General features: G+C 32.1%; 2 long non-coding RNA genes across 2 annotated transcripts in view; both read right to left on the bottom strand.

Moving 5' to 3' along the window:
* Positions 1 to 24,377, bottom strand: part of LOC145293240 (uncharacterized) — a 1,271,116-nt gene that overhangs the window by 1,175,894 nt on the left and 70,845 nt on the right. The window lies entirely within an intron of this gene.
* LOC145293241 (uncharacterized) overlaps positions 1 to 24,377 on the bottom strand; it is a 100,250-nt gene that overhangs the window by 72,884 nt on the left and 2,989 nt on the right. The gene's annotated exons all lie outside the window — the stretch shown is intronic.

The raw sequence follows: 24,377 nt of genomic DNA, 5'->3' as shown, positions 1-24,377 counted from the left end.
TGTTAGGTGTGTGTTAGGTGTGTGTGTGTGTGTTAGGTGAATAACGATTCTAACAATCATGTCAGTTTAACAAATCTTATGACAAAACACACTTTGACGAGGCTTTAATGCAAATACGAGAGGCATTCAAAAGTAATGCCTCCTATTTTTATTCCACCCTAATTGATCAGAGGGGAATGCAAATTGCATTGTTATGAAGATTGATGGTCGCAAAGTTTCCTCTCTGCAATCGAAGATATTAACGGTGTGAGACTCTTAAGAAAGCAAACCCACTTACGGAAGTGCATCAAAAAGCAAAGAAGTGCATTTTTTTTTTACACAGTGATCACCATTTATCAAGGCCCGGAAGCCACTCAGGGATAAGGGTTATTGCAAGTACATTACGTTAGTGTGGAGATTTGATGAAGTGTTTACTTAAGGGGGCGGTTCATTAGGAATTTGTTAACGTTGGACTTGAAGACATCCAAGTTGTAGTCCGGTGGGAAGCAGGCAGACGGAACAGAGTTCCACAGGCGTGCAGTTCTAAGAAAGAAGCTTTGTTCATGGAATCCGCGTTTTGATTTAGGCACAGATATAGAGTGGGGGAAATTTTTCACAGTGGATTCAGCTAGACGGGTGTTTTTCGTGAAAGATTGGCGAGGGGGGACCAGAGATTGGAGTTCAGACGAGCACCTGCCATGGAAATAACGATAAAACAAGGATAGGCTCGGAACGTCTCTTCTGTGGGAAATCTATTTTGTACTCTATCAAGGCAGGATAGGCTGTTTTTAGCAGCTCCTGCCCAGATATGGCAACAGTATTAAGAATGGTGGTGACTATGTAGAAAAATAAATTATGAAGCACAAAATACAGCTCGTTTTGGTGGTACCACTCCCGACTGTGTAGCTCTTCAATAAAAAAAAAATAGGTGGCTTTACTTTTAAAACCTCGTATATAGAAGATGAGTACAACAAGCAGATAAACGTGTTATTTTATTTAAGCTGATTGTCAGGATCAAACTAGTTTTCAGATGTCTCTTGAACAACCCTACCAAGACCGCATGCAGCACGTTCAGATTTTGTCTAAAAAGAAAAACGTATTCGTTTTAAAGTTCGTCAAAAAGTGCGCACTTTGAAATTGAAGAGTATAACAATTATTAGTCAAGATATGTAGTTTTTGGTTTTCCATTTTCGAAAACCATAAATGACTCGAGAGGTGTAATAAATATATGATCTAAGATTAAAATATGAAACATGATACATCATATTTAAACTATTCAAACCATGTAAGAATTTAGAAAATAAAGTATTAAAGCTATATATCATTTAGAAAATAAATTATTAAAACTATACACCAATTAAAAAAACTATTAAAACCATGCATAAATTTAAAAAATAAATTAATCAAACCATATATCATTTTAGAATATAGCTATTGAAACCATGCATCAATTAAAAAAAACATTTAAACCATATATAAATTTAAAAAATAAACTAATAAAGAAATATATAAATTTAGAGAATAAACTACTAAAATCATATATTAATTCATAAAATAAACTATTCAAACCATTTATAAAGTTAGAAAATAAAATATTCAAACCATAGATCAATTTAGAAAATAAACTATTCAAACCATATATACATTTAGATAATAAACTATTAAAACCATATATTGATTTAGATAATAAATTATTGAAACAATTTTTAAATTTAGAAAATAAAATATTCAAAATATATATCAACTTAAATAATAAACTATTAAAACCATTTAAAAATTTAAAAAATAAACTATTAAAACTATATATAAATTTAGAAACCATACTAATCAAAACATATATTTATTTAGATAATAAACTATTAAAACCATTTATAAATTTAGAAAATAAACTAATCAAACCATATATCAAATTAGATAATTAACTATTCAAATCATTTATAAATTTAGTAAATAAACTATTTAAACCATATATCAATTTAGAAAATAAACTATTCAAACCATATATCAATTTAGATAATAAACTAATCAAACCATTTATAAATTTAGAAAATAAACTAATCATACCATTTATTAATTTAGATAATAAACTATTCAAACCATTCATAAATTAAGAAAATAAACTATTCAAACCATTTATAAATTTAGAAAATAAACTATTTAAACCATATATCAATTTAGAAAATAAACTATTCAAACCATATATCAATTTAGATAATAAACTAATCAAACCATTTATAAATTTAGAAAATTAACTAATCAAACCATTTATAAATTTAGATAATAAACTATTCAAACTATTCATAAATTAAGAAAATAAACTATTCAAACCATTTATAAATTTAGAAAATAAACTAATCAAACCATTTATAAATTTAGAAAATAAACTATTTAAACCATATATCAATTTAGAAAATAAACTAATCAAACCATTTATAAATTTAGAAAATAAACTATTAAAACTATATATAAATTTAGAAAATAAACTATTCAAACCATTTATAAATTTAGAAAATAAACTAATCAAACCATTTATAAATTTAGAAAATAAACTATTAAAACTATATATAAATTTAGATAATAAACTATTCAAACCATTTATAAATTTAGAAAATAAACTATTCAAACCATTTATAAATTTAGAAAATAAACTAATTAAACCATTTATAAATTTAGAAAATAAACTATTAAAACTATATATAAATTTAGATAATAAACTATTCAAACCATTTATAAATTTAGAAAATAAACTATTCAAACCATTTATAAATTTAGAAAATAAACTAATCAAACCATTTATAAATTTAGAAAATAAACTATTAAAACTATATATAAATTTAGAAAATAAACTATTCAAACCATTTATAAATTTAGAAAATAAACTAATCAAACCATTTATAAATTTAGAAAATAAACTATTCAAACCATTTATTAATTTAGAAAATAAACTATTCAAACCATTTATAAATTTAGAAAATAAACTAATCAAACCATTTATAAATTTTGATAATAAACTATTCAAACCATTTATAAATTTCGAAAATTAACTATTCAAACCATATATACATTTAGATAATAAACTATTAAAACCATATATTGATTTAGATAATAAACTATTGAAACCATTTATAAATTTAGAAAATAAACTATTCAAAATATATATCAACTTAAATAATAAACTATTAAAACAATTTTAAAATTTAGAAAATAAACTATTAAAACTATATATAAATTTAGAAACCATACTAATCAAAACATATATTTATTTAGATAATAAACTATTAAAACCATTTATAAATTTAGAAAATAAAATATTCAAACCATGTATCAAATTAGATAATTAACTATTCAAATCATTTATAAATTTAGTAAATAAACTATTTAAACCATTTACAAATTTAGAAAATAAACTAATCAAACCATATATCAATTTAGATAATAAACTATTAAAACAATTTTAAAATTTAGAAAATAAACTAATCAAACCATTTATAAATTTAGAAAATAAACTATTCAAACCATTTATAAATTTAGAAAATAAACTATTCAAACCATTTATAAATTTAGAAAATAAACTATTCAAACCATTTATAAATTTAGAAAATAAACTATTCAAACCATTTATAAATTTAGAAAATAAACTATTCAAACCATTTATAAATTTAGAAAATAAACTATTCAAACCATTTATAAATTTAGAAAATAAACTATTCAAACCATTTATAAATTTAGAAAATAAACTATTCAAACCATTTATAAATTTAGAAAATAAACTAATCAAACCATTTATAAATTTAGAAAATAAACTATTCAAACCATATATCAATTTAGAAAATAAACTAATCAAACCATTTATAAATTTAGAAAATAAACTATTCAAACCATTTATAAATTTAGAAAATAAACTATTCAAACCATTTATAAATTTAGAAAATAAACTATTCAAACCATTTATAAATTTAGAAAATAAACTATTCAAACCATTTATAAATTTAGAAAATAAACTAATCAAACCATTTATAAATTTAGAAAATAAACTATTCAAACCATATATCAATTTAGAAAATAAACTATTCAAACCATTTATAAATTTAGAAAATAAACTATTCAAACCATTTATAAATTTAGAAAATAAACTATTCAAACCATTTATAAATTTAGAAAATAAACTATTCAAACCATTTATAAATTTAGAAAATAAACTAATCAAACCATTTATAAATTTAGAAAATAAACTATTCAAACCATTTATAAATTTAGAAAATAAACTATTCAAACCATTTATAAATTTAGAAAATAAACTAATCAAACCATTTATAAATTTAGAAAATAAACTATTCAAACCATTTATAAATTTCGAAAATTAACTATTCAAACCATATATACATTTAGATAATAAACTATTCAAACCATATATTGATTTAGATAATAAACTATTGAAACCATTTATAAATTTAGAAAATAAACTATTCAAAATATATATCAACTTAAATAATAAACTATTAAAACAATTTTAAAATTTAGAAAATAAACTATTAAAACTATATATAAATTTAGAAACCATACTAATCAAAACATATATTTATTTAGATAATAAACTATTGAAACCATTTATAAATTTAGAAAATAAACTATTCAAACCATGTATCAAATTAGATAATTAACTATTCAAATCATTTATAAATTTAGTAAATAAACTATTTAAACCATTTACAAATTTAGAAAATAAACTAATCAAACCATATATCAATTTAGATAATAAACTATTAAAACAATTTTAAAATTTAGAAAATAAACTAATCAAACCATTTATAAATTTAGAAAATAAACTATTCAAACCATTTATAAATTTAGTAAATAAACTATTCAAACCATTTATAAATTTAGAAAATAAACTATTCAAACTATTTATAAATTTAGAAAATAAACTATTCAAACCATTTATAAATTTAGAAAATAAACTATTCAAACCATTTATAAATTTAGAAAATAAACTATTCAATCCACATATCAGTTTAGGTAATAAACTATTCAAACCTTACATAAATAAAAAAATATACACTTATTTACACCATGCTTCAATTTAGAAAAGGAAATTATTCCTCTCGTATTTTCATTTATTGAACCGCACTTTAATTGAGAAAATAAACTGTTTTCACGGTTTTCTAATGTGGACGATAAAGTATTCATACGGTACTCTAATTTAGAAAATACTTCTATTCAAAAAAATATAAATGAACTCTTTCCACCAAGTTAGAAAAATAAACTGAATAAACAATTTAAACTTTTGCAAACTTAATTTTCTTCGGCCATTTTTATATATTTATTTCTACTATTATATAAAAGGGACTTCGTCTGTGTATCTGTGTTTCTGTGAGTGACTGGACCGATTTTTTGAAATTTCACACAAATGTACATCAATGATCTTCCAAACCATATCCTTACATCATTCGTAGGCATTTATGATGACGACACTACCATCTATTGTAGCACTTCGAAGACCGTAAACAACCAAGTTCTCTCTGACTCTCTTTCCTCTGATCTTGAGCACGTCGCACAATGGGAGAAAAAGTGGCTGGTTACTTTTAATGCATCTAAAACCAAGCTTCTATCTTTACATCATCAACTCTGCTGCCCAGATGCCATCAATTGAAATGAAGGCTCTCATCTTGGGGAGGCTTCATGTTTTGACAAGCTGCTGGGCTTGACCTTTACTCCCGATCTGAAATGGAACACGTATATCAAATCCATTGCCAAAGTCGCTGGAAAAATGGTGGGATCTTTCTACCGCTCCAGTAGATATCTCACTCCTGATGCAATTATCTACCTATATAAAAGCCAAGTATGGCCAACGATGGAGTACTGTTGCCACATCTGGGCGGGAGCTGTTTGAAGCAGCTTATCCTGTCTTGACAGAGTTCAAAATAGACTTCGTAGCTTAGTGGGGGATGCGCTTTTCTCTTCCCTGCAACCTCTTTCTCACAGAAGAGACGTAGCGAGCCTGTGCCTGCTTTATTGTTATTTTCATAGCAGGTGCTGATCTGAGCTTCAATCTATGCCAGACTTTCACGAAAAACACTCGTCTAGCTAAAACCACTATCAACAATTTCCCATACTCTTTATCTGTGCCTACACCTAAACGTAGATTCCATGAACAGGGCTTCTTTCTTAGAACTGCTCACCTGTGGAACTCTATTCGGTTTTCCTGCTTTCTAGCTGACTACAATCTGATTGTCTTCAAGTCCAACGTAAACCAGTTCTTTGAACCATCCTCATAAGTAATCCAAGTTATAAAATTCCCACTAATGTTTACTACGTTAAAATCATAATGACTAATATATACCCATTAACCCTTATCCTCGAGTGGCCCATGGGCCTTGATAAGTGGTGAGCCCCATGTAAAAAAAAAAAATGTACCTTATGCGTCTAGGAGTGTTCTTGAATATGTTCTGTGCTAGAATGTTTCTGATGTTTATCGAAAAAACAAAACAAAACAAAGCAACAACAACAACAACAACAACAACAACAACAATAATAATAATAACAATAACAATAACAATAATAATAATAATAATAATAATAATAATAACAACAAGAACAATAATAATAATTTGAAATTAATGTTTATGTGTAAAGCACAATTGCACCCGGATACCTGACTTTTTCATTTTAAACTTTAATTCAAGTCATTATCACTACACAAGTAGAAAGGCCCGGCATATAAAATCAACAGTAGATTCTTTGATATGACAGGGGCGCGTTAGAAATGAATGTTTCTGTTCAGCGCACAACTGAACCTTAACGTTTGCATTTTAAACTTTAATTTAAACCAATACATACGGGTAACTTTATAAAATCAACAGTAGGTTTTTTATAGTGCAACGCAGACTACAATATATTGTGTACTAAGTCACTTCCTCTTGGTGCAACATGGTGGGTCTCCAACTAGAGCAGGCAATCAATCGATTTGATTGAAAAATGGTCGATTTCGCCGATTTCGATGACAATAAAAATATGGGTGTGTGGAATATTCGTTGATCATCATTCAATCTTGAGCAACGTCAGGTCATCCTGCTAGTATCTAATAATAGCCTAAATTTTTTTTTAAAACACATTGGTACTAGTGTCTTTTCTTAGTAGGGCATTACAGGAATAGTACGTAAAAGTTATAAAAAAAAAAAAAACTTTTACACCTCTCTCTCTCTCTCTCTCTCTCTCTCTCTCTCTCTCTCTCTCTCTCTCTCTCTCTCCGGCATTTTCACAGTCACGAGATTGCTGAAGCCCAGAGGAGACGAGGAGAAAGGTGGAGAAGGAGGGCTAGGAGGAGAAAGCGATTTCATAACTTCCGAAACAGCTTTGATTACGTAATAACACTAACTCAGTAGGTAAGTAATTTTAGATATGTAGTAACAGTACAAGTCGGGGGGGGGGTAGCGGTGAGAGTAGGCTTTTGTTGACTGAGTAGCAAACATTCCAGTACACGAGTGCACAACTGCTCTGCTGTTTGGCCTATTTTTCCCCCATCTTTTTTCTTTCTTTCTCTAACCAGCAGACTTGCTTGCTACCGACAACCTTCACCCTGGCATTAGTAGGTTTGCCTTTCTGCATGCTATTGTCGGTGTGTGTGTGTGTGTGTGTGTGTGTGTGTGTGTGTGTGTGTGTGTGTGTGTGACAGAGGGAAAGAGAGTACATAAGTGCTAACATTTTCGTGCACTTTCATCACTACTACTACTACTACTATTACAAATAATAATAATGATAATAATAATAATGATGAAAAAGAAGAAAAAGAGGTACTGCGTCCATTTTCAAGAGTAAGAGAAGTGTTCCTGCTTATTTACTTCTCCCCACGAGGGCAAAATAAGAAATAAGGTCGTTTTTTTTTTTTTTCTTTTTTTTATATAAAGGAAATCCACCTCACTAAGAAGGCCATTCTGTTTCGTCAGCATTCCCTCACAAAAGAAGCCGTGAGAGAGAATAAACCTTTCCCATTTTTGAAATGAAAATAATACCTGGGAGGATAGTTTCCTAAGACTTAAGCGATACTAAAGGCTGATCTTGACCCGAACGGTAGAAATTAGTGTTTTAGGTACGTGCAAAATAAATACCGATACACAAAATGCATAAACATGTTGCCCCTCTTTTTACTTAAAAATTCACTAAAAACCATTTTAATGAATTTTTCAGTATTTATCAATTAACTAGCTTGGGTGCCCAGCGTTGCCCAGATATTTGGAGGTGTTGAGCAAAAAAAAAAAAAAAAAAAAAAAAAAAAAAAAGTGGTAGTACCAGGTAGGCTCGAACCCGTACCGCGAAGGAGGAAAAGAGCATGAAAAAAAGTGACGTCTTTTGCTGTTGCGCCCATCGCCAAACAGGAAGTGAGGGAGGTTTAAATTAAGGTTAGTCAATCGAAATGGGGAGATGACTTTCGAAAATATCGGCGAAAAGCGACCCTTCCCTGTAGAAAAGTGCCCAGTTGAAGGTGAAAGATATTAATGTTTTTAACCAATTTTACGATATTTGTCGTCCGAAGGGTCGAGCTTCAAAACGATACCGTAAAAATCCGTAAAAAAAAAATCCGCCGCCTCTGTTGAAAGTTTTAGGCATACATACAAACATACATACATTTAGACAGACAGGTGAGATTATATTATAGACTAGCCTGGGTGCCCGGCGTTGCCCGGGTGTTTGGAGGTGTGTGTTAAGCAAAAAAAAAAAAAATGGTTGTAGGTAATTAGGCTTGAATTCGTACCGCTAAGGAGGAAAAGAACGTTAAATAAAATTTAAAAACAAAAACGTGGCGTGTTTGCCGTTGCGTCCATCGCCACACCAGAAGTGACGAAGGTTTAAATTAAAGCTAGACAATCGAAAAGAGGGGATAACTTTCGAAAATATCAGCGAAAAAAGCGACCCCTTCCTGTAGAAAGTGCCCAGTTGAGGGTGAAGGAAATAATGTTTTTTGGCAAGCTTCTTGGCTTGACCTTTACTCCTGATCTGAAATGGAACACGTACATCAAATATGTTGCCAAAGCCGCTGGGAAAATGGTGGGATCCTTCTATTGATCCAGTAGATATCTCACTGCTGATGCAATTCTCTATTTATATAAGAGCCAAGTTCGTCCAAGGATGGAGTACTGTTGCCACATCTGGGGGCAGGAGCTGCTAGAAAGGACTTATCCTGCCTTGATAGAGTTCAAAATAGACTTCGTAGCCTTATAGGAGATGGACCTTTTTTTCTTCCCTGCGACCTTTTTCTCACAGAAGAGATGTAGCGAGTTTGTCTTTGCTTAATCGTTATTTTCATGGCAAGTGCTCGACTGAGCTTCAATCTATGGTACCCCCTGCCCTGACTTTCATGAAAAACATTCGTCTAGTTGAAAACACTATCAATAATTTCCCCCACTCTTTATTTGTGCCTAAACCTAAACGTAGATTCCATGAACAAAGATTCTTTCTTAGAACTGCACGCCTGTGGAACTGTCTTCCGTTTTCCTGCTTTCCAGCTGACTACAATATGGTTGTCTTCAAGTCCAATGTAAACAAGTTCTTGATAAGACGTTCCCCTTAAGTTAACAAATTTACTGAATTTCCATTACTGACAATTACTATATTGTTCAATTGACTACTGTACATTCTTTAACCCTTATCCTCTAGTGGCCTCTGCGCCTTGATAAGTGGTGATGCCTATGTAAAAAAAAAGCCAATTTTTCGCTATTCGTCGTCCGAAGAGTCGCTTTAAAACGATACCGATCTCGTGAAAATCCGTCACCTCTGTCGAAAGTTTTAGGCAGACATACATACATACATACATACATACATACATACATACATTTAAACATTTATGTTATAGATGATCACGGAATCACGGAATATGATGAACCCATTATTATTATTATTTGAATCTTAGTGGAAAATAAACAAAACAATACGTTTACTAAAGTTATGTCTTTCAGTAGCAAAAAAAAAAAAAATGAATGAATTTATTTTTACTTTTTTATAAAAGAATAAAAATTAAATTTTCATGACGTTACGAAAACAGACTCTAAAGTCCGTCTTAATGAAATCGATATAACTTGAAGAAAAATGACTTTCTTTAACTACCGATATTATCATTGAATTAGGCATTGTTTATCTATTTTCACACGCACACACACACACATCATAATTGCAAAATATATTTCTTCCTTCTTTTAGACTAGCAGGGGGTACCCGGTGTTGCTCGGGTGCTTGGAGGTGTGTTGTTGTTGGGGGGGGGGGGTAAATCAAAACATGGCTGGGTGCTTGGAGGTGTAAAAGAATAAAAAAGTCTTAGTAGGAAGGTAGGCTTGAACCTCGAAGCCTTGATGCGAAGGTGGAAATTAAAGAGAAAAAAGCCAGACGCCTAACCATCTCGGCCACGAGGGGAGAGGAATTGGTTATTTATTTGCTTCCCCACTTTGCAAAATAGGCACAAGGCCGTTTTTTAATGTGGAGAGTGAAGGGGAGGGGGACCAGTTCCCCGAGAGGGAACTGGATAGTAACAATATGAAGGGTTTCCACTACAGTGACTAATAACTGATTGATCAAGAGCAATGGTCTTATATGTGGGAAGCGTGTTAAAGTGAAATGAAATTGACAGGTGCTAGGAAGTTAAGTCGCCTGATGTTTGACCTTGAAACAATGGCTGTTCAGCAGTTAAGATTTTGTGCGGGACAGTTTTTACCGAAATTTGGAGAAGGAAAAGCAGCTCCCCCGTTTATTAGGGGAGTGTCTCGAAATGAAAGCAACTGTCTGATATAACAAGCCGTTTACTTTCTGGAGACCACCGGTCGTGGCAATCGAGTTTCGCTTTTTTTATACCGAAAAACGAAAGCAACACGCGGTGATCACAAAATGCAGAATATTTAGCTTTTTCCAAGTCGGGCAAATTAAATAGACAGGCGACCCCCGTTCTTAACTTCGTAGATATGATTTAGATGTGATATAAAAAGTTTTAAGAAGGAGTGAGCCAACCGATCGCTTCCCGGAATAAGCCTTTTGCGGACATACACAAAAACGTACACACACACAAACAAACAAACACAGATTTTCGCTTTATATATATATATATATATATATATATATATATATATATATATGTATATATATATATATTACATTTTTAACGTCATTTTTACAGGTAAGATTTTAATATTTTCCTTGCCTGAATAAATGTATAATCTTAGCGTAACATATTTTTATATGATATCGAAAAAAAAAAAAAAAGAAAAGAACTGGGCGCTTCTACACTATCAGAACGAAATTTCGTAGTTGATAAATGGAGTTTTCAGGAAAAAAATAACGGTTTATACTATTTTTTGTCAATTCTAATAAATTACAATGTAAGCTTCTAAATTATGCGGTCGAAATCACTTGAATATTACTAAATTATTAAAAAAAAACAACCTTAACCGTGTTATCAGGTGAAAAATTGCGGCCATCTTGTTTAAATCGAAACGGAAAATTACCCTCCCTTTTAAACTCTCCTGTGTCTTACGTAAGCAAATACGACCGTTTTCTTCAAATTCTATTTCCAATTTTATTTAATAAATAATTTTCTATCTTATTGATTTTCGTAATTTTCTGATATAATCATCTTAAAAATACAAGGAATACGTTGATACCATTGTTTTCGTATGAAATTCAGTATTACGCTTTCTGAAATTTCGTGTAGTGTAGAAGCGCCCAAAACTGAAAATATTAAAAGCAAAAACGTATAAAAATAATTAAATAAAAAATTAGTAAAAAATTATATAGGAATGTACGACTGCACGGTTGGGGAAAAAAGACAAACCACCACTCTCTACCCCCCTCCAACTACCTATTGACCTTCTGACACTTTGGGCTTCCGGAGAACCCATGCTTAGATGACTTCGTTTGTTTTGTTTGTGCAAAGCCAGAATCTCTCGCTTTGGGGACGGGATAATTAAGCTTCTTTCTCTTTTTGGTACAAACAAGTTGTATTTTTTTTATTATTTAATTCAATATCTTATGGCTTTACTTTATTAATTATCTTTGAAGTAGACCAAGAAAACTAATATTTAACTTTCAAGGGATTTTTACAATGAACTCCAAAATTTAGCTTAACTTGTCAGTTTCTGAATGTTGGTGTGAAAAATTTTTCATTGTAACTTTTTTTTCACGTGTACAAAAAAATTTTTCATTATAACTTTTTCTTTTCACGTGTACAATTTTTTTTTCTTTTCGGAAATTAAATTTAGACTTTAATCTTTCAAATACAATCAAAAAGTAATCGGAAACCTACAAAAAAAATGATAACTCGACTTTCAAAACTATGTTCCCCTATCAGTTTCCGCCATTAATGCCCGTACCTATGTCTTGTCAAATATAAAATAAAAAAAATATATCTGTATATTTCCGTCGGCAATGAATGTCGGTGTCTCATGTGACAAGGAATAAACACACACCCTTTTTCTTTTCTTTTTTTTGTGCCTAAATCCAAACGTAGATTCCATGAGCAGAGCTTTCTCAGAAGTGCACGACTGTGGAACTCTCTTCCGTTTGCCTGTTTCCCACCTGACTAAAACTTGGATGTCTTCAAGTCCAACATAAACAAATTCCTGACAAACCGCCCCCTTAAGTAAGACACTCTATCAAATCTCCAATACTAATGATTACTACAATACTATCTCATTGATTACTGTACACGCAATAACCTTTATCTCTGAGTGGCCCCGAGCCTTGATAAGTGGTGACCCCCATGTAAAAAAACAACAATAAAAAAAAAACGAAGTGACGCATAGAAGGATGGCCTCCAGAGACTGATTGCTGATCTAGATGATTCAGATCTAAAAAATAAATAAATAAATTGCGTTCTTTTATAGAACAATGACGCATTCGAGAAATACTGCTGTTGTGAAACAAAACACTTTCACGAATAAATTACATTAAATTACGACAATTTAAAATCTTCGAATTTATTTAACCGTGGTGAACATACATCTATTAATAATGACGATTTTTTTTTTACCTGCCTGCTTGAAATTGAAACTAAACTATTGCTATCGTTTAATCAACAATTCAGTTTATAGTGGGGCAGGTTATCTCAATATTCCATAAGAATCTTTCACTTAGTGATACAAGCACCAAAATTGGCACAAATGACGTTCAGAACTTACATTTTAAGAAAAGAACGTTAGCCATCAGAAAATTCAAGATGGCTGCCAGTTTTCAAGACAGCTGCAGAAGCAAACCTGACAAATTTCAATTTTGGTGCTTGTATCACCAAATGAAAGAGTGTTTCAGCAATCTGCCCCACTATTACTTTATTTTAGACTAACAGGCCTATCCGGCGTTGCTCGGAATAAAACGTAATATATTTCTGTTAAAACTTCGATCTCTCTTTCCCCCTCCATTTGTTTTCGTTCTTATTCTCCCTACTCTCCTCTTTCTTCTCCACCTAGTCCATTCATTTAACTGGACATATGCATACATACACATATTTATACACAAGCAACTCACAGAATGAGTCAGTGTAAGGGAATTAATTCTGTGAAAAAAAGAAGAGATTTACGTCCCTTTAATCAGTGACTGACGAAATTTGCGCCAGTCTAGGGGTAAAAAAATTTTCAAATAAATTTTAGATATTACTTCGATTAACATCGATCAAGTAAATAACTTTATAGGTGTTTGTTTTGTATTTTTTGTTTTACCTGGACATATACACATATACATAAACATCTGCATATTATATAATAAATAATTCAGGTAAAGTCATGTAGTATGTATTCTATTGTCCTAATACCACCCTCCCAAGCATTAACTCTTCGTTTTATTTGGGGGAGGGCAATGCAGCATCTGTTCATTCGTCATAATATCGTCCTTCCATACATTACCTCCACATTTTGGAGGGAGGCAATATATGTTCGTTCGTTATATACATACTACTAGCAAAAAATTGTACGATCTAAGAGATATTTTTGTTAGTTTAATGAAAGAAATATCGACACAATGTTTATGTCGTCGATTTGCATATTCGAAAGTGATTTTCAAGTCTTTAAATGGGTAACTAGAAAATGATTTCTAGCTAAAATTAAAGTCCATATGCGAACGTCGAGTATTATGGTTCATTTGTCTATGCTTCAAAACTAAAGAGAACACAGTATTTCTAGAAAAGGCACAAGAAAAAGAAGGGTTTACGGTGAGAACTTTTACGGGATTGTCAAGCAGTGTCAGAAATCGTCATTAAAAATGCGTGATAAAAACTTGAATAATTAGACTTGCTATCTTTCGAAGCTTATAACTACTTGAAAAATGTAATTTAAACCCTAATTTCTTTTTCAATAAAACTACTTGAAAAATGTAATTTAAAACCTAATTTTAACTACTTGAAAAATGTAATTTAAACCCTAATTTTTAACTACTTGAAAAATGTAATTTAACCCCTAATTTTTTTTCAATAAAAGGAGCAAAGACCAAATTTTAAAATAACAGGTTTAATAGCAAAATATGCAATATTTGTTTTCTAAAATCAGTTTTCTTTAAAAAAAATTTCAAGAAAACCAACGAATTTTAACTTACTTGGAATATTATAAATATATATAAATTCCAAAAAATCACTTACCTATAAAAATACTAATCAATGCGTACTTCCATTCTTTATTGTTAAGAATTTATCAATATTTATGTCTTATATTCCATCTACGTTTTTAATAAAATAATTTTTTAAACAAGGATTCAAAAATACCGCGATATCAGATGGTCACAACTGGAAGAAAAAGTCTCCCTTTTTTCGAGTTGAGAACTACGATGGCTTGTCACTGTAAATAAAAGTTAGTCAATATGGGCCATCGTATTTGAAAAATGATCACATTTTACTTATGTTTGCCGTTTAAAAAAATTCCACTCGGCCAATTTTCCATATTTTTTATCCTCTTAAGGAAATACATGAGTTTTTGATTTAATATATTTTATTTCTTCTTTATGGAGTGATTTTTTTTAATCTAAAAAAAACATTGAATGAAGCAGAAAAAAATTGTTGTAGATATTCAATCTTCAGGTAAAATTTAAAAAAATGTGAGGTTTCACTTAAGAAAATTCAACGTGGTTTAAGAAAAAAATGTGAGGTTTCACTTAAGAAAATTCAACGTGGTTTAAGAAAAAAAAGGTTTTAAACTTTTGACTTTGCATATACATTGGTACAAAACTATTCTTTTTTTGTTTTAAATTAGATTATTTTATTTATTGATCTTTTATCTTCAAGTTGTGATATATAAATCTGAGATGAGAAAATTATTTTCATTTTAATAAACATTTCAAAATGGGGGGATGAATAAAAAACAAAAATGTTTGTCTAGAATATTATATTCGATTTATTGGAAAGAACATAAAATTTAACATTAAACCTGCAATATTGTAAAAATTGAACCAATAGAAAAATTTTGACAGATTTTTAAATTGAAAAAATTGCAAAAGATTTAACTCGTAAAATTGAATTCATTTTATTACGTAAAAAAAATGGCTGCATGAGCGTGCATAGGCACTTTGTAAACACTATTGTTGTTTTTAAATAATATTTCTATTATTTTTCAAAAAACTTTAATAGTTTATTTTGGAAGTATATTCCATAAAGAAATTAAACATTTCACTTTAAAAAGAGAAAATACGAGTTTTGTATATTTTATTCGCAGTTTTGTGTTAAGGGTGTCAAAAATTCCCCCAAAATTCTGACACACCTAGGGATTGTCATTGCGTAGTGAGATTTCAAAGAAAACTCTCACCTATGAAATCCCGATCTCTATTTATATATAAACTAGCCTGGGTGCCCGGCGTCGCCTGGGTATTTGGAGGTGTGTGTTGAGCAAAAAAAAAAAAAAAAAGTTGTAGTAGGCAGGCAGGCTCAAACCTGTGACGCGAAGGCGGAAAAGAAAGTGAGGGGTGTGTGTAAGAGTGTTGGTTGAGCACACGTACACAAAAAAATAAGAAAAAAAAAATAAATAAAATAAAATAAAAAAAATAGAAGCAATAAGCAGTCTTGAACCCGTAATCGGCCAGAGGAAAAAGAGGTGAAAAAACTCAAACGGTCTTATCGATGCGCCTATCGCGGTTGTGACATCACGGGCGGTCGAAATAACACCTTTTATGCGACGTCGTTTACGCGAGGCTTGAATGACTTGCAAAAAATGTCAGCAGAAAAACCCGACCCTTCTTGTGGAAAAGTGCCCAGTTGACGGTGAAGGAATTAATGTTTTTGGCCAATTCTCCGATATTTGGCGTCCGAAAGGTTGAGTTTCAAAAAGATACCGATGTCGTGAAAATACGTCGTCTCTGGCGAAAGTTTTAGGCAGACATATATACATACGTACATTTAAACAGACAGATTAGATCTACATAATAGACTAGTTTGGGTGCCCGGTGTTGCCCGGGTGTTTGAAGGTGTGTATTGAGCAAAAAAAAAAAAGTTATAGTAGGCGGGCAGACTCGAATCCGTACCGCGAAGGAGGAAAACAACGTGGGAAAAAAGACGTGACGTCTTTTCCGTTGCGTCCATCGCCAAACCGGAAGTGGCGAAGGTTTAAATTAAGGCTAGTCAATCAAAAAGAGGGGATTGTTTTCGAAAATATCGGCGAAAAAAACGACCCCTCCTTGTAGAAAAGTACCCAGTTGAGGGTGATGGAATTAATGTTCTAGCACATTTTTCGATATTTGTTGTCCGAATGGTCGCCTTCAAAACGATACCGATCTCGTGAAAATCCATCGCCTCTATCGAAAGTTTTAGGCATACATACATACATACATACATACATACATACATACATACATACAAGCATTTAAACAGAAAAGTGAGATCTATATTATAGACTAGCGGGGATACCCGGCGTTGCACAGGTGTTTTGAGGTGTGTGTGATCTTAAATAAAAAAGAAACCGGGGGGTAGGATCGAACCCGAAGCCCTGAGGCAAAGTTTGAAAATAAAATGTGAAAAAAACATGAACCGTTCGGCCAGCCAGAATGAGTTACTGAGAGATGTTTGAATTTATTTAAGTAAGAACCAAATTGACAGGTGCCCGCACGGAAGTCGTTGAGCGTTACGACGACGACGACGTAAGCAATAGCTATTCAGCAAATGAGGTCAATGACCAGGTTTGTTTGTTATAAGCAAAGTAAAAAAAGAAAACAAAAACGAACGTTAAAACTTAAGCGGGGGGATAATCAAAACATTGAAAAAAAACACAAAAAAACTAACGTAAGGCAAACGAACGATGTTAAATGTAAAAATTGAAAAAACAAAAATGAAAACAGAAAAACGAACGTTAAAACCAAACAAAAAAAAAACACGTGAAAAATGGCTTAAATAAGCCTGTTTCGATATTAAAATTTAAAAACTCAGTGGATACAAAGTAAAAAAAAAAAACAGAAAAACGAACGTTACGTGAAAAATGGCTTAAATAACACTGGTTCAATATTTAAATTTAAAAAATCGAAAAAAAAAAAGACATCTCACACCATGATTCGAACCCAAAACGTTTAGATAACAAACCAACGCGCTAACCAACTGAGCTAACACCACGCACATGAAATTTAGTCAGTTCTTTAATTATTTAAAGTAAATCAGGTCATGACGTCATCTAACGCATGCGTAGAACCGGTCGTTGTCACGAGGGAACGGGTTTGTTGACTCCCCCCACCCCCTGTCGAAAATTGTCGATTTCGGGGTGAAAAAATTAACGTTTTTGGCCAATTTTTCGATATTTTTCGGGTGAAGGATGGGGCTTCAATATGATACCGAGTTTGTGAATTTTTGTCGTGTCTGTCGAAAGTTTTTAGCGGACACACAAACACGCATACAAACATACATACATACATACACACATTTTCGCTTTTATATATATATATATATATATATATATATATATATATATATATATATATATATATATATAGATTGCTTGAATTAAAGTTTAAAATGCAAAAATCAAGTATCATATTTCAATTGTGCTCTAAACAGAAATATTCATTTCGAATCCGCCCTATCACATAAAAAAATACTGTGGATTTTGTATGCCTGACCTTACTCTTTGTGCGGTGATAATGGCTTGAATTTAAGTTTAAAATTAAAAAGTAAATTATCAAGGTGCAGTTGTGCTTTAGAAAGAAACATTAGTTTCAAATGCGCCTCTGTCATATCAAATAACCTACTGTTGATTTTATATGTCAGACTTTTCGGCTCGTGTGGAAATAAAACTTCTCAAATGCACTCATTATAAGCGTATAAGGTGTTAACTTTGGTCAAAATTGCCTGTTTCTTCTTTCATCGGATTATTTCGATTATCGATTCTTGTCGAAAACATTCTGATACAAAAACTACCTAAGAACACTGCCATGTGCATAAAGTAACTGTGTGAAATTTCATAAAAATCGGCCCCGCCGTTTTCGAGTTTATAGGGAACGAACTAACACACACGCGCGTGCGCTCACACAGATAAGTTCCTTTTATATAATAGTATGGATGCCTTAATTGTTGAGGACGGATATTCGACTGGCGTGAGTATCTGCAAAGATGCAATTGTGGAGCATTTTTGATTGAGACGGATCATTTTATGCGCGCAAAAGAAGGTGCTCTTCGAGAACATTGCAGAGATACTTTTGCAGTAAAAGACAAAGAGTAAATAAAAAAAAAAATGTAATTATTAAAAGTGGAAGAAGGAAAAGCAAACAAGAAATTAACTGGTTTCGTTTAGATGTACATCCGGTAATATGCAGAGGGAAAGGCTGGACGGGACGTGCCCCTCCCTCGGGAAATCCAAATTCGTGGGGCGGAGGCATCCAATCATATTCGAATTATCTCTATTTCTCATAATATTTCTATGTACTATGACTTATAAACAAGGATATGACCCCCGGGCATCACCAGACATCAGCACGTCATTGCTCTAACTCCCACCCATCCTTCCAAAATTTGGGAACCGCTAGGATCCAATGTCAAACTCAAATTGTAAGCTCAGATCTTTTCCAACGCTATCTTAGCGTACAACCCCGAACAGCTTAGTTTCTTTATCCCTCCTCCTCCATAACCTAAAAAAATTTACCGCGCAAACTATTACGCAATGTTCTTTCTTTCGCTATTTTTTCCTTCCCCTTTCTTCGTTTCTTTCCTGCATACTTAACCTATTAAATTGGCTTCTGTCATCGCCTCAAGAGCTAACGAATAATCAGTCGACAACAAACTAAGGAACTAGTATGTGAACTGGATGGCGAGGGTTTTAAATGCTCGTGTGAAGTTTAACGAATAAATAAAAATAAAAAGAAGATGAGAGAAAATATTAACTAATTCACATTTCAGTCACCTAAATTATATAAAAATGGTTATAGTTAGCTCGCATTTCCTTAATTTCCTGCGCGGCGTTACCAGAATCGAGGAAAAGGCAAAACACTTTTAAAAAAATTTTTTTTTTTTTTCAGTATTTGTATTTTTAATCGATGTATTGAAATAAAATGAACATTATTGAATAGAATACAATAAAAATAGCAAAATTATACAAACTAGCAGGACCTGTGGAAATTCCACAGCGGACTCTTTCATATGTAATATGTTGATGTTGGCATTCTGTAGATGTTCAGCGTAAATGGAGACGCACTAAAATTATTGTAGCTCGTAAAAAATACGCTTAAATATGATATTTTAATTTATGCAGATTTCGTATGCATTATTATAGAGTCAATTTTCTATCGATTCTTAAAGCTGTGATTATATATATATATATATATATATATATATATATATATATATATATAGTAATTTATAAAATATATATGGTGATTAAGGTACACTGAATATTCTGCGTTTCATCCACTATAGGATTCGTCAGGCTTATGCGCATAAGCCTGACGAATCCTATAGTGGATGAAACGCAGAATATTCAGTGTAGCTTAATCGCCATGTATATTTTATAAATTACTAACTAGCTCTACCTACGTATTGAGCACTTTTGAAGTAAATACTTTAAGTTTACGCATAAATCTATACTTTCGTATATTAGGTTTATGTGAGTAAATGAAATAGTTTATATATATATATATATATATATATATATATATATATATATATATATATATATATACTAGCCTTGGTGTCTGGAGTTGCCTGGTTGTTTAGAGGTGTGTGTTAAGAAAAAAAAGTAGTAGTAGGCAGGCAGGCTCGAACCCGTACTGCGAAGGAGGAGAAGAACGTGAAAAAAAACGTGACGTCTTTGCTGTTGCATCTATCGACAAACCAGAAGTGGCAAAAGTTTAAATTAAAGCTAGACAATCGAAAAGAGGGGATGATTTTCGAAAATATCGACGAAAAAAGCGACCCCTCCTTGTAAAAATGTACCCAGTTGAGGGTGAAGGAATTAATGTTTTAGCCGATTTTTCGATATTTTCCATTCGAAGGGTCGAGCTTCAAGACGATACCGAATTCGTGAAAATCTGTCGAAAGTTTTAAGCGGACATACAAACACACATACATACATTTAAACAGACAGGTAAAATTAATATTATAGAAGACTAGCGAGGGTACCCGGCGTTGGCCGGGTGTTTCGAGGTGTGTGATCTTAAATTAAAAAGAAACATGGGGGGGGTAAAAAGTTTGGTAAGTGCGTAGGATCGAACCCGAAATCCTGAGGCGAAGTTGGAAAATAAAATGTGAAAAAAAAAACATGACACGTTAACCGCTCGGCCAGCAAGAATGAGTTACTGAAAGACGTTTGAATTTATTTAAGAAGAGAATTGACATGTGCCCGCACTTAATGACGTCAAGTGGAAATCGTAGAGTTAACATTTTGTTCGAGCGTTACGACGACGTAAGCAATAACTATTCAGCAGTTAACATTTTCTGTGGGACAGTTTTTAATGAGGCCAATAACCCGGTTTGTTTGTTTTTACCCAACTTTGGGGGAAACCAGCTTCCCCGTTTATTAGGGGGAGTGTCTCGAAATGAAAGCAACCGTCTGATATGACGGTGATAAGCTGACATTAACCAAACGTTACATTGCTTTCTGGAGACCACTGGACGTGGACCAGGGACTCGAATCGCGTTTCGCTTTTTTTATACCGAAAAACGAAAGCAACACACAACGATCTGAAAATGTGGAATAGTTAACGCTTCAAAATCGGGCAAATTAAATAGACAGGCAACCCCCGTTGTTAACTCCTATATATTATCATTTAGACAGCATATAAAAAGCTTTAAGAATGAGAGAAGAGAACCGCCCGGGAAAAAAAGCCTTTAGCGGACATACACAAAAAGTGAACATACATAGACACCCACATTTTCGCTTTATATATATATATATATATATATATATATATATATATATATATATATATATATATATATATATAGATGACTTGGGTGCATCAGCTTGAATCGAAACCGGAACTTACTATATATATATATATATATATATATATATATATATATATATATAACTTGAGTTCTTGCAGCTATAATCGACACTGAAACCTAAACTTATGTAGAATCCGTGTTAAAATTATGTATTACATGAAATTGAAGGTCATAGCAATGAAACGACAATCACTAGGAATAAAAATATGTATGCATGGCACACAAAATAATACACACGCCATCGTATTAATATATTGATGAAAATAACACAGTTAATCTTTATTTGCACTGATTGTGTCATTTTTATTTGCACTGATTGTCATTTTTATTTGCACTGATTTATAATCTAATGAGCTGAACTAGAATTTGTTTACCTTGGACTTTTTATTCTGGTTCATGTATTTTATTTGATGTATTTTGCACTTGTATTGAACTTAGTTTTGTGCATTTTGGGTTCGTACAAAACTCCTTTTAATTTGAATAAAAACGTAAGACTAACTCCTTAAATAGCGTCACTGGTTCCAGCGCGAAAATCTACTTCATTCGAATCCTGCGGCAAGGAGATTGGACGTGTGATTGACTGCCTGCTGTGGACAAGGATTACCGAGCCTTTCCTTCTAGAAGTACAACCCGGCAAAAGGAAAGAATATCTGGTCGCGAGGAGGCGAATACTTCTTTAAACTTTTATATACGTAGTAACGGTATGCGCGTATTTTGAAAGAAAGAAATTTGGAATGATTTCAAAGCAAATGTACTGTCTATTTTCAACTTTGTGATTACGTTCCTTGAAATTTGTTCAATTTATTGTGAGCATGATTTAGGAAGTACTTGTACTTAATTTTTTTTTAGCAACTGTAATCGTTTGTTGTAACAACGTTTACAAATTGTGAACCTTCTTACTTGCCGTTCTTTTGTATTTGATTGCCTGCAAAATGGAAAATTTTCAACTTATCTATAAATATAAAAGCGAAAATGTATGTATGATGTATGTATGTGTGTTCGCTTTTTCTGTAAGTCTTCAAAAGGCTTTTTTTCAGAGAAGCGGTCGGTCGGTTCACAACTTTTTAAAACTTTTTATATCACATATAAATCGTAATATCTCACAGTTAACAACGAAGCTCGCCTGTCTATTTAATTTGCTCGATTTCGGGAAGATAAATATTCAACATTTGTCGCTCGCCGCATGTGGGTTAGTCTTTTTCCTATAACATCTTCGGCAGTAAATGAATACTATCCCGCAGTCAAACTTGACCTCACTAACTCATTAAAACGGGCACCTGCCAAATCCAAGTTATTAAATAAATTCAAACGTGTTTCCGTTAGCATCTCGCGGTGGGGTAATGGTTAACGTCGCACTTTTTTTCACACTTTAATTTACAACTTTACCTCAAGGGTTCGGGTTCAATCCTCATACTAACATTTTTACCCCCCCCCCCACACACACACCCGGAGTTCCCACACATACCTCCAAACACCCGGGCAACGCCGGGTACCCCTCGCTCGCCGCATGTAGATTAGGCTTTTTTGTATAATAAAAGCGACACTAATTCTGGTGTACTTTTCCGGTCGCGATCGCTGAAAATGTCCGAAAGCAATCAGATTTGATCAATGTGGAAATAGTTTCCTGATATCAGACAATTGCTATTCAATTTGGACAATCCTCTTTTTATGGGGAGCTGGTCCCCTCCCCCAACATCTTGGGAAAATAAAATAAAAAAGCGTTCCCGCAGTAAATGAAATACTACACTGCAGTCAAAGTTGACCACATTATGTCATTAAAACGTGCAACTGCCAATTCTGAATAGTTAAATAAATTCAAACGTGTTTCCGTTAGTATTTCGCGGTGGCCCAATGGTTAACGTCGCACATGTTTTTTTCACACTTTAATTTCCAATTTTGCCTCAAGGGTTCGGGGTCGATCCTCATACTTACCTACCAAAACTTTTTATTTTTATTTTACCCCCCCCCCCCCGGAGTTTTGATTTACCCAAAACCACACACACCTCCAAACACCCGGGCAACGCCGAGTACACCCGCTAGTTATAAATAAAAACTCTCCTTCCTTTTAAAACAAGACCTCTTTCTATTCTATTTATTTCTCCCCACCCTTTTATTTCATCTTTTTATTTAATTGTGCAGGCTTTTAGTTTCACGTCGAATTTTCTGAAAGAGGATAAATTTCTGACATTTTATCTTTTGTCAATAAAAGTCAATATATATTTGCATAGATTGTTTTTTACATTCGTTTGATATTTGGGTGCTTGTTCGGTATAAGGACGAAAATCGGAATATTGAATTTCAACTAAGACCAATGCTATCTACTTAACTGGCATGTCGAAATTAGTAACATATCCAACAATTACGAAAAATGATAAAGTAGAAAACTAATCATTAAGTAAAATATTTTTCAAAGAAAAAAATTGTAAGTTTTTTTTTTTTTAAATGATAAACAGACGAGTTTGTATGATAGCAGGCGAGATGACTGTAGTCTGTCTTATTCCAATTCTTGAAATGATAATGGCGGATGAATGGATCGTGAAATCGTGAAAGTACATGTTTTATGTAATAATGCAGTAGCATATTTAACTAGTTACGACATGCCAAGTAGACAACATTGGTTTTTAATGGAATTTCAGTTTTTCGATTTTCGTTCTTATTCTGAACCTGCAGCGATATTTGCTTATGCCACTACAACTTAAGCAAAGTTAAATAACTTTACGATTAAACAAACAAAAGATAATGTTGATACAGAAAAGTCAGGCTAGAATGATTTGATTTAGAAATGAACAACTGCCAAAAATACGCATATAAGCAAAACCGGCTCAAGAATAACATACGATTAGCATATGGCGAAAAGAAAAAAAAATATTTGAAATTATAAATCACTTTAAACAAACATCCTTACAAGGATTTGTTAGAAAAAAAATTAGACTTTGCGCTCTTGGTTTTAAAAGTACTTAATGACCTATAGTCTGGCGTGTTTCTTCAACTTTCCTAAACTTTAGCCTCGTCTAATCCAAATTAGTTAGAACTG

This window comes from Euprymna scolopes, chromosome 14, assembly GCF_053919585.1.
Source record: "Euprymna scolopes isolate OS-2025 chromosome 14, ASM5391958v1, whole genome shotgun sequence".
NCBI classification, from domain to species: domain Eukaryota; kingdom Metazoa; phylum Mollusca; class Cephalopoda; order Sepiida; family Sepiolidae; genus Euprymna; species Euprymna scolopes.
Note: the sequence above shows the minus strand (reverse complement) of the source record. Positions and strands in the feature narration are given on the sequence as shown.